We start from the raw sequence: 13,094 nt of genomic DNA, 5'->3' as shown, positions 1-13,094 counted from the left end.
TATCAAGAGGCTGGAGCGACTCGGCACGCAGCGGGAGTTGATGGGAGCCGTGTCGCCTCTTGCCATCCTTGCTCCAGGAGCGCTCCTCTCTGCGGCAGGGCCAACCCCCCCTGCTCCAGTGTGTACGATGGGTGTCCCCGCCCCGCGCACCCCCCCGCCCCCACCTCCTTTCAGCCCCTCCCTTCCGGCTGCCATAGAAACCGGCCTACGAGGTCCAGGACCTTGTCCTGGTGCCCCTCCGGCCGCCCCTTCCCCCCTCCCCCGGGCCAGCCCCCCGCTCGGGATTGGTCCTTCGGGAAACGCTGCGGGGCGCCTGAGTCCCTTCTGCGGAGCCCGGGCAGGGCCGGTGGGCGGGGTCTGCCACTGCCGCCCCTGACAGCTCCCGAGCCTTTGGCGCGTTCACTGCGCTCTGACACCCACGCACCGCCCGCGCCCACCACCCAGAGAGCCCGGCCGGGCGCCGCGCAGCCGAGCCCGCGAGCGGAGCTCGCCACCAAGGTAAGCGAGGGCCGCGGGGCTCGCAGCCGGCACCCCACCCGGCCGCCCCTTCTTCCGCCAGGCTGCCGACTTGGGTGCTGAGCAGGGACGCCTCTCCTCCCCGGAACCCCAGGGCAAAGAGAGACCCAACTCCCGGCGAGGGTAGGCGAATTGGGGTCAGGAGAGGATTAGCGCTCTCTGGGGGCACCCCCTCCGAGGCCCATCGCGCCTGGGAGGCGAGAGCGTTGGAGGCGGAGGCCGGGGTGCGCCGGCGCGAGCAGCCTGCGGGTGCCTGGGGGCGTGAGCCCAGGGTGCGGACACCCAGGTCTGTGCGCGCACCCCCAGCCTCACCCCGCGCACCCCAGCTGCGCGCCACCAGCGCCCCCGGGCGCGAGCCCGGAGCCACAGAGTTTGAATCGAGTGCCGGGGACCTGCGTGACCCCGGCGGGCAGTGGGCAGTGAAGGGCACTGACAGCGAACGGCGGTGGTCCAGAGGAGTGGACCCTCCATCCCATCCCACGCCACGGCACGCCCTAAAGAAAGATGCTCTTTTGGAAAGACTGTACAAGCAAAGAAGAGCCTGTCCCTTCTTCCCTGAGGTCCCTTCAGGAATATTAGGAGCCTGAGGATTCGGCGACACGACTTGGAAAGGATCGCAACAGGGTTTTTTAAATGCCGTTTCCAATCAGCTCTGTGTGCCTGACCCAGGATCTGAGCAGATGGAGAGGTCAAGGCACCCAATAAAGGTGCTCTTAGCCCCAGTAAGGGCAGCGGAGATTCGCCATCTGCACTTTTTCCTTCTCGTCTCTCCCCCTCCTCCTCCGTCCCTTCCCGGCTCTTCTCCCCACTCCCTCCCGGTTTTCGTCCTCTCGACTCTATTAGACAAGAGGGCTCTCTGTTAGACCCACCCTCCCCCATCCCCTTCCTCACCCCGTTTCAAACCCAGAGAGAAGGAACCACATTTTAAGCTCTCACCCGTGCAATTCAGACAAGTTTGGGAGTTAAACAAATCGCCTTTGCGCTGGAAGCCTCGGGAATCCAGAAGGGAAACAAACAAAACCAGACCGAAGGATCGATTCCAAGGTTAAGTCCAAAGAGTGCAAAGGGGACTCCAAAACGAGTATTTGTTTATGGCAATATGATTTTTTTAATGTTTGTAAAATATGTATCACTCAAGCTTGCATCATCAGTATTCAATGTGATTCACAGAAGAGCTTCAAAAGATGGTTTCTGTTAGTGTTGCAAAAGCACTTCTAATTTTGGTTGCCATGGTAACTGGAGAAGTCGCCGGGCAGTGTTGAGAGGCTGCCTGGATGGAGCCGGGAACCGTTCTTGAGGAGACCTCCCCAAGCCCCCTCATGTTACCATGGTAATAATAATTGAGCCTAGAAGATACTTGTTTCTTTAGGGTACTGAAGGCCCGAGGCATGTTGTTGTTGTTTAATTTTACCTTTGCAGAGTTTGCAGTTTGTGAAACAGATCTTCCCTCGCAGACAACTGTGAGTAAACACTGCCCTCAGCCAATTGGTCCTGCTGGCCCAGCTCTCTTCCCACAGTTCAGCGGCCCTAAGGAAGGGAGACCGAGAACAGTGTTTGATGTGAAAGGAATCCTGGCCTGTGACCAGATCTCTCTCCCCATTTAGCATTAAATTTGGACTCCTAATTAGCTTTCTAATTAGGAGGTGGAGGAATGTGAGAGGAAAGCCCAGAAAGAGGCTAATAGGGAAAAAGTCCAAGTCTCCACGGACTGGTGTTTTGTATGCTGTTGAATTTGCCTAGTAAAGTCCTCATAGGTTTATTTTTGGCTTGACCACTGTTAAGTGGTAAGCCTGGAAAAACCTTCAGAGAGGTCTCCTTCTATGCTAGGGGAAAACGTGGATTGATATTTAGTTTGAGGTGTGTGCTCTTTTCTAATAACAACTGCATTTAGAATAAAGGCAGTTTTGTGTGAAACCTAAATTTCCCAGTAATAACTACAGATAGGCCATAGAGCCCTTTATGCTGTTGGTTTGGCCTTAGATTTTCAGTTAAAAAGGTTTAATTTGGGCAGAGTAATGTTTCCATTCAAATACTTTTATTAGTACATGTTGATGTCTTTAAAGGACCCTAATTCTTTACACATTCACAAGTCCTAAGCTTTGAAACCTATAAATTAAATTTACATATTGATAGCATATGATTGGAAAATTTGAAAGCCAGTCCTTAGACTACAGTTTTTTTAAAAAAGAATGTGGAGCTTCCCTGGTGGTCCAGTGGTTAAGACTCTGTAAAGTAGGGATCTGGGGTTTGATCCCTGGTCAGGGAACTAGATCCCACATGTCCCAACTAAGAGCTCATGCAGCCAAATAAATATTAAAAAATTTTTAATTAAAAAAACTTGTTTTAATAGGTTAATGTTTAATGTTTTCAGCCAAATATCTAGCTCCATTTTAAGAAACTTAAAAATTAAAATATAATGTGAAAATCCAACTGCATTCTGTGAATCTCATTATAGTATTACTCTAAGAACTGAATACTTTTTTTTTCCTCTAGAATTTATTCATTTTATTTTATTTTATTTTGGTGCAATGACTTTATTGTTTACTTTATTTTTTTACTTTATTTTACTTTACATTACTGTATTGGTTTTGCCATACATTGACATGAATCCGCCACGGGTGTACATGAGTTCCCAATCCTGAACCCCCCTCCCACCCCCCACGCCATATCATCTCTCCAGATCATCCCCGTGCATCAGCCCCAAGCATCCTGTATCCTGTATCGAACATAGAATGGTGATTCATTTCTTATATGATAGTATACATGATTCAGTGCCATTCTCCCAAATCATCCCACCCTCTCCCTCTCCCTCAGAGTCCAAAAGTCCGTTCTATAAGACTCTTAATTCATTTGCTGATTTTCTTTCAATTGTTGAAATGACAACTAAAATTAGTTTATAAAATGAATCTCATTCTGTGTTTTCGCTTTCCATGGTCATTCTAGAAAAAGTTCTCTAGAATTGAAGCTACAAATTTCAGGAAAAGAAGAAAATAGTCAAAGTTCTTATGATGACAGTGTCTACAACTTGAATTAAGCAGATCATAGTTCTTAAATTACTTTTCCTCAAGAACTTCAAAGATAGCTCAACCATTGTCATATAGCATCCTGAGGAACAGTAACCAGTTTTATGGATAGGCAAGTTGTGTTCAAAAGACTCAAGTCCTTTCAGGTAACTACTTGGAAAATTAAGACATGAAAACTAAAACCACGTGGCATGTCTAGGAATATGACTGTCAGGTAGGGCTCAGAGAAAATCTAGGTGAGAAGAGAGACAAGATACAGAGGCAGGAAGAATTTGGGATTAAGAGAAAAAGAAAATGGGTGGGGGGAAGACTCCTAAATGAGAAGTAAACTCACAGATTAAAGGGAAGGGAGTAAAAAGAAAAAAAAAACATAGTGTAATGGGAGCTATACAGAAAAACAAAAAAACACAAGTTGGGGAACAAGAAGCTAAAACAAACTCTATTCTTCGCCTTTCACGGAGAATAGAGAACCTGATACTTTTCAAGAAAGCTCTGGCTGTCCTATTTAGCCAAATTCTCCAATTTAGAGGCTCTCTGGGAGGACTGAGAGTGGACCAAAATTCACTTCCTGTGGTATGGCCTTCCCATCTTCTGGCTAGACCTGCTTCTTCTCAGCCCTTCAGCCACCAAGAAAGCTTTCTTCGCTGCATTGGCTGGGTCATTTAGTTGGGTCATTCATAACTTTAAGTTGCAAGCTTCACTTTTAAAAACTGCTCAAGTTGTTATCAGCTGAGTGCATTCATCTATAATTTTATGGATTAGAGCATGTTAAAAGATTCTAACAAAAAACAGTCCCTCTCTTGGGTTACGATTGCTCTGCTCTTTCTTAGCTGTTTGATCCCATCCTTCCCTGCTGCTACTGCTAAGTCGCTTCAGTCATGTCCAACTCTGTGCGACCCCACAGATGACTGCCCCCCAAGGTTCCCCTGTCCCTGGGATCCTCCAGGCAAGAACAGTGGAGTGGGTTGCCATTTCCTTCTCCAATGAATGAAAGTGAAAACTGAAAGTGAAGTTGCTTAGTCGTGTCCGAATTTTCGTGACCCCATGGACTGCAGCCTACCAGGCTACTCCGTCCGTGGGATTTTCCAGGCAAGAGTACTGGAGTGGGGTGCCATTGCCTTCTCCACATCCTTCCCTAGTTGGAAATAATTCTCTTATGTGGCTGGTCCTTGAGTTATCAATTTTACACAGAATCTGTACACTTTCTTTTATTACAGGGGAGGATATAGCTCTCTAACTCCTCCCCTCCAACTTCCCCTTCCTCCATTTTTGCAACACAGTTTGTGGGAAAAAAATCAGCCAGAGCACCCTTAGTATAATCTTTTATTTGCAAACGCCAGGCAGGGGAATGCTCCAGAGAGGGAAGGAGTACTGGATGTTTCCTAGGACTCCAGCCAGAGCAACCAAAGTTCAGTTAATTTCAGAAATAGTTAGGGAGTTTGGGATCGACATGTACACACTGCTATATTTAAAATGGATAACCAACAAGGCCCTACTGTATAGTGCAGGGAACTCTACTCAGTGTTATGTGGCAGCCTGGATGGGAGGTGAGTTTAGGGGAGAATGAATAGAAGTATGTGTATGGCTGAGTACCTTTGCTCTTCACCTAAAACTATCACTGTTAACTGGCTGTACTCCAATATAAAATAAAAAAGTTTAGAAAAAAAAGAAAAGGAAATAGTTGGTCAAGGATAGAAAATGGAGGAATTGCTCTTTCAAATTGGTAGCCATTATTTGAGTAAAATGGATTTTCTGCAGCAGAGTGGGAAGGAAGAGTTGGGGCCTAATATCTTGTGCTAGGATGGTGAGAAGGGAGGGTGCAGCAGGAAAGAACTTGCACACGTCTCCGTGCAAAGGTCTGCTCTATTAGTGCTTCTCACAAGTGACATCACAATGTTATTTACAACAACATTGCATCTGCATGACAATGATTGTGTAATTATTTTTCGCTGGAGCTGAATTGTGGACTGTGGATGTATTTCTTTTCCTGTACAACATTTTTGGGGAAAATAGTTTTGTTTGCTTTTTTGAATCTATCACCATTTATTCTAGTGGCTCTTTAAAATGCCTCTCCTTGGTTTTTTTCATACAGTGAAATGCATCTGCCAATCCTCTTCCTTCTGGGCCCCACCCCAGCCCTCTGAATGGACCCCCCAGTTCTCCAGTCTGAACCGGGTTTCTGATGGCCGGGACATATAGGGGCCTTCCGAGATTTCTCTTCACCCTACTTCTGTGTTGAGTCCCTGGTCTCTTTTCTTCTTTCTTGGTTTATGCTTTTCATTTTATAAAACATCTGTTTTGCTATAAATAACTTCTTAAAGGGGAGTATAGGAAGTAAATTTAGGGGGCTTTGCACATCTAGAAAAGTCTGTTTCACTCTCACACTTGATGGTTTGCCTGCGTATAGGATTCTCAGCTGATAATTCATTCATGCAAATTTCCAAAGGCATTCATTTATTCTTTTCCAGCTTCCAGTGTTTCTGAAAGTTCAATGCCGTTATGGTACTAGATTCTTGGCATGAGATCTATTTTTTCTGTCTGGAACCTTGTGGGGTTCTCTCATTTTTTAAATGAAATTTCATTGAGTACAGAGTCACTTTCTCTGGGTTATGTTCATCTACCTGGTGGAGCCAGGAAACACGTTCTGCACTTTTGGGGAAGTGATGATGTAGACATACTTGGAAATTACTCCATTTTTTGGTTTCTTTTCCTTGTCATGTGTTGACTATTGTTGATTGTATCCACTCAGGATTTTTAGCTTTGAATAAAGTGGTTGCTGTCCTTTGGAATCATGCATGCTGCCAGACCAGCTTCTCTGTTCTCATCACTTTTTGTCTTTCAGAAACTGATCTCTAGTGTCAATCACGTGGAATCATATTCTTAACTTTACTAATAATTTTGGTGCTTTTGGGGCATTTGCTTTATGTACATATTGGTTTAACGATGTTAATCTGAGCACAAAGACACCAAATTTGTTACAGGATGTGAAGGCCAAGTCTAAAATGCTGGTACAGCTTTCAAACCTTTCATGTCAATTATTGGTAATTTGCAGAGTAGGTATCTCTCTAGAATGTAGACTTGCACGCCTTCACATTTTACAGTGGAGGAAACCAACCCAGAGATGTTTAGCGTGGAGTCATTTCTCCTGACTCATTACTAGACTCTTATTCTTTCACCCTGTTTCCTCTCTCTCCCTGGGTACTTTGTCTTGTATTTCTTTTTCTTTTCATTTCTTAATCTTTTAAAAAAATAATAATTACTTTTGGCTGTGCTGAGTCTCTGTTGCTGCGTGGGCTTTCTCTAGTTGCGGCAAGTGGGGACTCATTCCCCTAGTTTCTCTAGTTGCAGCTGTCTAGTTGCTGTGCGGGGGCTTCTCACTGTGGTGGCTTGTCTTCTTGAGCCTGGGCTCCAGGTGTGTGGGCTTTAGTAGTTGCGGCCCGTGGGCTCAATAGTTGCAGCTGCCCCGCTCTAGCGCACAGGCTTGATAGTTGTGGCAGTCAGGCTTAGTTGCTCCACAGCGTGTGGGATCGTCCCAGACCAGGGATTGAACCCATGTCTCCTGCATTGGAAGGTGGATCCTTTACTGCTGAGCCACCAGGGAGGCCCTTCATTTCTTAATATTATTTTCTTTAGCTTTAAAGAATCATAATTCCTCACTACAAGACAGTATAAAATATGTATTCAAAAGCAGTACATATTGCAGAAGCAGCAAGTAATAGTGGTTAAGTCTAATTCTGGAACCAGCCTACTGGGTTTGAATCCTGTCTCTGTGACTTACTGTGTGACCTTGGGCACATTATTTGACCACCTTGTGCCTCAGTTTTGGGGGCCTATAGTAATGCACAGACCTTCTCACATAGTTGTGAGAATTAAATGAGTTGATTCATGTGAAGTTCTTAGAATGATGCCTGGCATACAGTAAATATCAATGTCGCTAGTATTATTGTCAAAAATACAGAAATAAATGTTAAAATAAATAATCTATTATTCTGCCTCTACTACCATCAATAATTCCAACTAGAGAGATAACTGTTTAACATTTCAGAGGGTTGCTTTTTGGTAGTTAAAGCCAAAAAAAAAAAAAAAAGGAATGTTGTATGTACAATTTTATTGTTTATTTTTCCACTTGTCTTTATAGTTTGAGCTTTTTTCCCATATCATTGATTATTCGGTATTCTTCTGGGTGATATTGACATATTGGTTTCCTGTATTCATCCTAACACAGAGCCTTACAAATTAGGTTCTTCATAAGAACCGCCTTACTGGGAAGCCAATTCTTTCTTCTGGACCCCTTTGGGTTTAGAACAGGTGTAGAGAGGGGTCCTCCTATCATGAATTTGAGAAGACTCTGTTACAATGAAGACAGGTCTTCTCTTTCTCTACACAATGAAAGTATTCTGGAGATGGCACCTGAAAAGTGTGCATTAGAACAGAGTGATGGGGGTACTCGTATGAAAAGATTATGGGGGAGGAGGGGGAGGGCTGGGGGAGAACCAGATGGCAGTGGTGGGTGGCACTCAGTGGGGCCATCACCCCTGGACGTGTGAGTCTCCCCACCCACACAGCAGAGACCACATGGAATGTGGATCCGATATTTTGAATTTTCCTTGGAACCTCAGCAATTCCATGAGGCTGGGAAGCCAATGAAAAGGCTTCTGTGTGCAGACACATCCTGAAGGCTGGAGCTGCTTTGATCTCCTGGGAGAGCTGATGTGATTTGGCCTCTCCCCAGGACATGATAGTCACCAGCCTGCTGTACTCACACAGGACCTGTGTGGCCAGAAACAGCCAATCTAGCCATGTCTCCAGAATTTGGGAACTGAGCCTTGAGCAGCCCAGTGAAGATCCATGCCTCTTGAGAGCACTCCATGTAACCCTGAGACAAACGGATGTTAGTGGCTTTGTTTCAGTCATGTCACATGTACTAGAGAGTTACTGTCTTCCCAGGAGGCGGCAGAGAGGTTCTTCAGAGGATTGTGGGCTGGGATGGAGAGATGTAGAAGGTGATACAGAAGGTGACGAGGGAAGCTTCCTTAAGAGTCACTCTCCCTGTATAGTACATCATATCCATGTCAGAACCAGTCTGTGTGCTTTGGTGACTACTCTTTGCCAAGAAAAGTAAAAAAAGATTTACCAAAACCACCAAACGAGTGACATGGTTAATATCTGTAGGAAACGGGAGGCAACGAGTTTTAAAGGTTAGCACATCTCAGTGCAAAGTCAGTAGACTCTTGGCGTAAAGCTGTTTGTCTCATTGCTGTAATGTTCAGTGAGGGTGGAAAACGGGTGACTTTTTGTTCAATGCTAAGTTGTTTGGTTGAAAGTTGCCCATCAGAACAGAGACTAAAATTCAAATACAGACTATTACTCCCATTCTTGGGTAGTTAGATATACTTTGATCATATTTAATTATGGAAAAAATTTAAAAACCTTGTAAATTTCTCTGAACTTCTAGTTCAGACAAATAGGTCTTGGACACAATGAAACAGCACTGGTCCTTGTAGCAGACATTGAGGTACAGATTTTCCCACCCTTTACACTGCCTCAAGTCCAAGCACATTTACAAACAATAAAACATATTCACTTTCTACTTCCCTGACCTACATTTCCTTATTTTAGCACTTGCTGAATCACAGGGGCAGATTCTTTCAGGCCAAATCTCCTTCAGGTTTTCCCTGAACATGGCCCATACTGCCTGTGCTCTCTGAGTCCCATCCTTCCTGTACAAATGCCTAGCCCAGTGCTTTGAATGTTGTATTTAGTTACCTGTTTATGTATTCACCTTGCCCCTTAGTTGATGATTTAATCACGTCCATGTGACTCTTGGGGAGGGACCTCGTACCACTGGTTTAAAGTAGGCAGGCCCTTAAAAACAGTCTGCTGACCTGGACACTTCAGTTCAATACCAGGATTGTTATTGGGGGAATATTCCCCAGTGGAGGAAGAGTATAGCAACCTCACATTGCTTAGGTGAGAGCAAGAAAAGGGCTTCCCAGGTGGTGCTAGTGGTGAAGAACCCGCCTGCCAGTGCAGGAGACATGGGTTGGATCCCTGGGATGGGAAGGAAACAGCACCCCACTCCAGTATTCTTGCCTGGGAAATCCCCATGGACAGAGGAGCCTGGTGGGCTGCAGTCCATGGGATCGAAAAGAGTCAGACAGGACTGAGAATGAGTGAGAGAGCAAGGAAGTGGGGGAGAATGATCTCTTGTTCAACCTCATCCTTTCCTGCAGCATCTGTTCTGCGAGGTCACCCTGTGACACACACAGCTCCTGCTCACAAGACCAGGGGAAGCCGGAGCACCTGTGGTTTGCACAGCTGAAGCACAGGCTCTGAGGTCAGAAAAGCCTGGACTCTGAAGCTTATTGCCGGTATGACTTTAGAAAAGTTATCAAGTTCTTTTGAAGTTCCTGAAAAATGGGGAAAACTGCAGGCACCTTTCAGGGCTGCTATAAGGATGGAAGAAAGTATATACAGACTGCTTCTGACTTAGGATTTTTCGACTTTACGATGGTGTGAAAGTGACAGATGTTCAGTAGAAACCAGACCTCCAGTTTTGAATTTTAATCTTTTCACAGGCCAGCGATACTCTCTCATGATGCCAGGCAGGGGCAGCAAGCTGTAGCTCCCACTCAGGCACACAGTCACAGCGGCAAACCACTGAAATCCTTACAGCCATTCTCTGCACAGTCCACCTTCTGTTTTTCACTTTTGGTACAGTGGTCAATCAGTTGCATAGGATATTCAATACTTTATTATAAAATAGGCTTCATATTAAGTGATCTTGCTGACTGTAGGTTCCCTGGTGGTGCTAGTAGTAAGGAAGCTGCCTGCCAATGCAGGAGATTAAGAGACGCCAGTTTGATCCCTGGGTTGGGAAGATCCCCCCGAGGAGGGCGTAGCAACCCACTCCAATATTCTTGCCTGGAGAATCCCATGGATAATGGAGCCGCGCAGGCTACAGTCTTTAGGGTTGCAGAGTTGGACACGACTTAAACAGCTGAGCAGGTATGCACACAAGTTAATGTAAGTGATTAGAACATGTTTAAGGTAGGTGAGGCTAAGCTATTATTTCAGCTAAAATAAGTTTATTTTTCTTGCTGAAGAGCAGTTCTAGATGGACGTATGTGTCTATTCAGGCTGTCATAACAAAATGCCATAGACTTGGGGGCTTAAGTGCCAGAAATGAATTTTCTCACGGTTCTAGAGCCTGGAAGTCTGAGATCAAGGTGGCAGGCTGGCTGGGTTCTGCTGAAAGTGCCCTTCTTGGCTTCTTGCCATCACATGGGAGGGAGGGAGAGAAAAAGGCAACACTCTCTCATCTCTTCTTATTAGGACACTATACCCATCATGAGGGCCCCACCCTTATGATCTCATCTAAACCTAATTGTGGGCTTCCCAGGTGGCTCAGTGGTAAAGAATGGGCCTGCAGTGCAGGAGATGTGGGTTTGATCCCTGGGTGGGGAAGATCCCTGGAGAAGGGAATGGCAACCCACTCCAGTATTCTTGCCTGGAGATTCCCATAGATGAAAAAACGTGGTGGGCTACGGTCCATGGGGCTACAAAAGAGTTGGACACAACTTAGAGACTAGACAACAACAGATGGTTGGATGGTGTCACCGACTCAAGGGACACGAATTTGAGCAAACTCCCAGAGATGGTGAAGGACAGGGAACCTGGCGTGCTGCAGTCCATGGGGGCACAGAGTCAGACACAACTTAGTAACTGAAAAACAACAACTCCACGGGATTTTCCCAGCCCAGGGATCGAACCCACATCTCTTGCATCTCCTGCATTGGTAGGTGGACTCATGACTGCTAAGCCAGCGGGGAAGCCCTCATCACTGACTGACAGGGCAACAGTATGTCCCAGTTGGTCACGGAAAGCCCTGATTTGCACCTCTTTTCCCAGAGTGGTTATTACTATCACCCCCTTCAACTCTCAAAAGTGTCTTGATTTGAATGACAAATTCTATGTCTGCCTACTTATTGAGCACTTGTTATTTATTATAGATTCTCATTAAACAGTAGTTATTAATAAGAGGGGATAGACTACAGCTATAGGTAAATAACACGCCAAGATCTCACATAATGTTCTAACTGCAATTCACTGGTCTTATCGTTTTGACAGTCTGTGGCTGGCTATTCTTCAGCTCCACCCCTCCACTCCCATGTTTGTATGACTTCCTTTCTAAAAGGCGTCCCTTATGTTTTGCAACCATACTTGACTATCACTTTGAATGTTGAAAGGAAAGACTCAGAATTGAGATAATTTGCATGTTCAAACATCCCAACTAGTTTTTGTTTAGGTTTTCCCTTGGGAAATATTATGTTACCAAGTAGATGAATATATTAGTATCCCAATATCACACTGCTACTTTAAGAAGTAACCATGTCATAGATTTTGACTGTTAAGTTGCCTATTGAAATGGTTATGCTGGACTGATATCTTCAAGGTACCAAGGACGCCTATTCCTGACCCATTCCATGCTCCCATCCCTGACCACTCTTAATGTGGTTTGGAATTATTTTTAGGAATTTTTTTCCCCTGAAAGTTATCATCTCTACCTTCTCTGCCAACCTCTCTTCCCCATTCATGAACACTCATTTATTTTTATGAAATCTTCCTCAGGTAAGATTTTTGTTTCCTCAGCTTTTCACTTATCAGAAAATAGTATCATCTGCTGAGTTCTTCCTGTCTGAGCAAAGTGATGGAAATACTGAGAAAGATTCCTCCCCGTTTCATGCCCAGGACAACTCATTGCCTTTTTGGAAAGTTGCATAAAAGTCTGCACTTCTGTGGCTATTCTGAATGACTCATATGTAACAGTTTCACAGATACCTCCTTTAGAAGGTACAAAAGATGTTTGCTCACCTGAAATCTGGAGATGAGAGCAAGTGTACCAATCTACAGCGTGAAAATGAAACAAGTGTTTTTGTATGTATGTGTTACCGAATACGATTCAATATACCATTTTAAGCATACTCATACAGAAAACCAAAAAACTGAACTTTGCTAAATTTATAGATTCATTTGGGGGTGAGTTTACATGTTTTTGATAGTATTCCCTTATTAATGTGGTATTTTCCCCATTTGTTAGGTATTTTTTAATATTCTCCAATAAATTTCCATAGTTTTCTTAATTTATGTCTCTCTAACCTCCTTTGTTAGATTGATTCTTAGGTATCTCATGAATTTTACTGCTACTCATATGAATGGAACATGTTTTATTATACTTCCTTGTTATTACAAGATTATTATTGGTGAATTCAAATGTTATTGAATTTGCACCAATATTGTCTCTTGCAACGCTGTTAAACTTACTTATTAGTTTTAATAGTTTATGAATAGAGTCTCTAGGATTTTCAGTGTTTAAAATCTTTGTATAGAGAACAGGGTTGTGGACACAGTGGGGGAAGGAGAGGGTGGGGCAAGTTGAGAGAGAAGCATGGAAACAATTACATTACCGTATGTGAAGTAGATAGCCAGTGGAAATTTGCTGTCATATGTGGGGAACTCAAACTAATACTCTGTGACAACCTAGAAGGGTGGGAT

The 13,094-nt window shown here is 44.6% G+C and overlaps 1 protein-coding gene across 1 annotated transcript in view; it reads left to right on the top strand.

Annotated features, from left to right (window-relative positions):
* The window catches only part of NIM1K (NIM1 serine/threonine protein kinase), a 76,392-nt gene continuing 63,588 nt past the window's right edge, over window positions 291-13,094 (top strand). Inside the window, exon 1 of the mRNA XM_018065764.1 lies at window positions 291-498. The gene's annotated coding sequence lies outside the window, so the exon portion shown is untranslated. The remainder of the gene's footprint in view (window positions 499-13,094) is intronic.

Source organism: Capra hircus, chromosome 20 (genome assembly GCF_001704415.2).
Source record: "Capra hircus breed San Clemente chromosome 20, ASM170441v1, whole genome shotgun sequence".
NCBI lineage: Eukaryota > Metazoa > Chordata > Mammalia > Artiodactyla > Bovidae > Capra > Capra hircus.
This window is presented reverse-complemented; position numbering and strand designations above follow the sequence as displayed.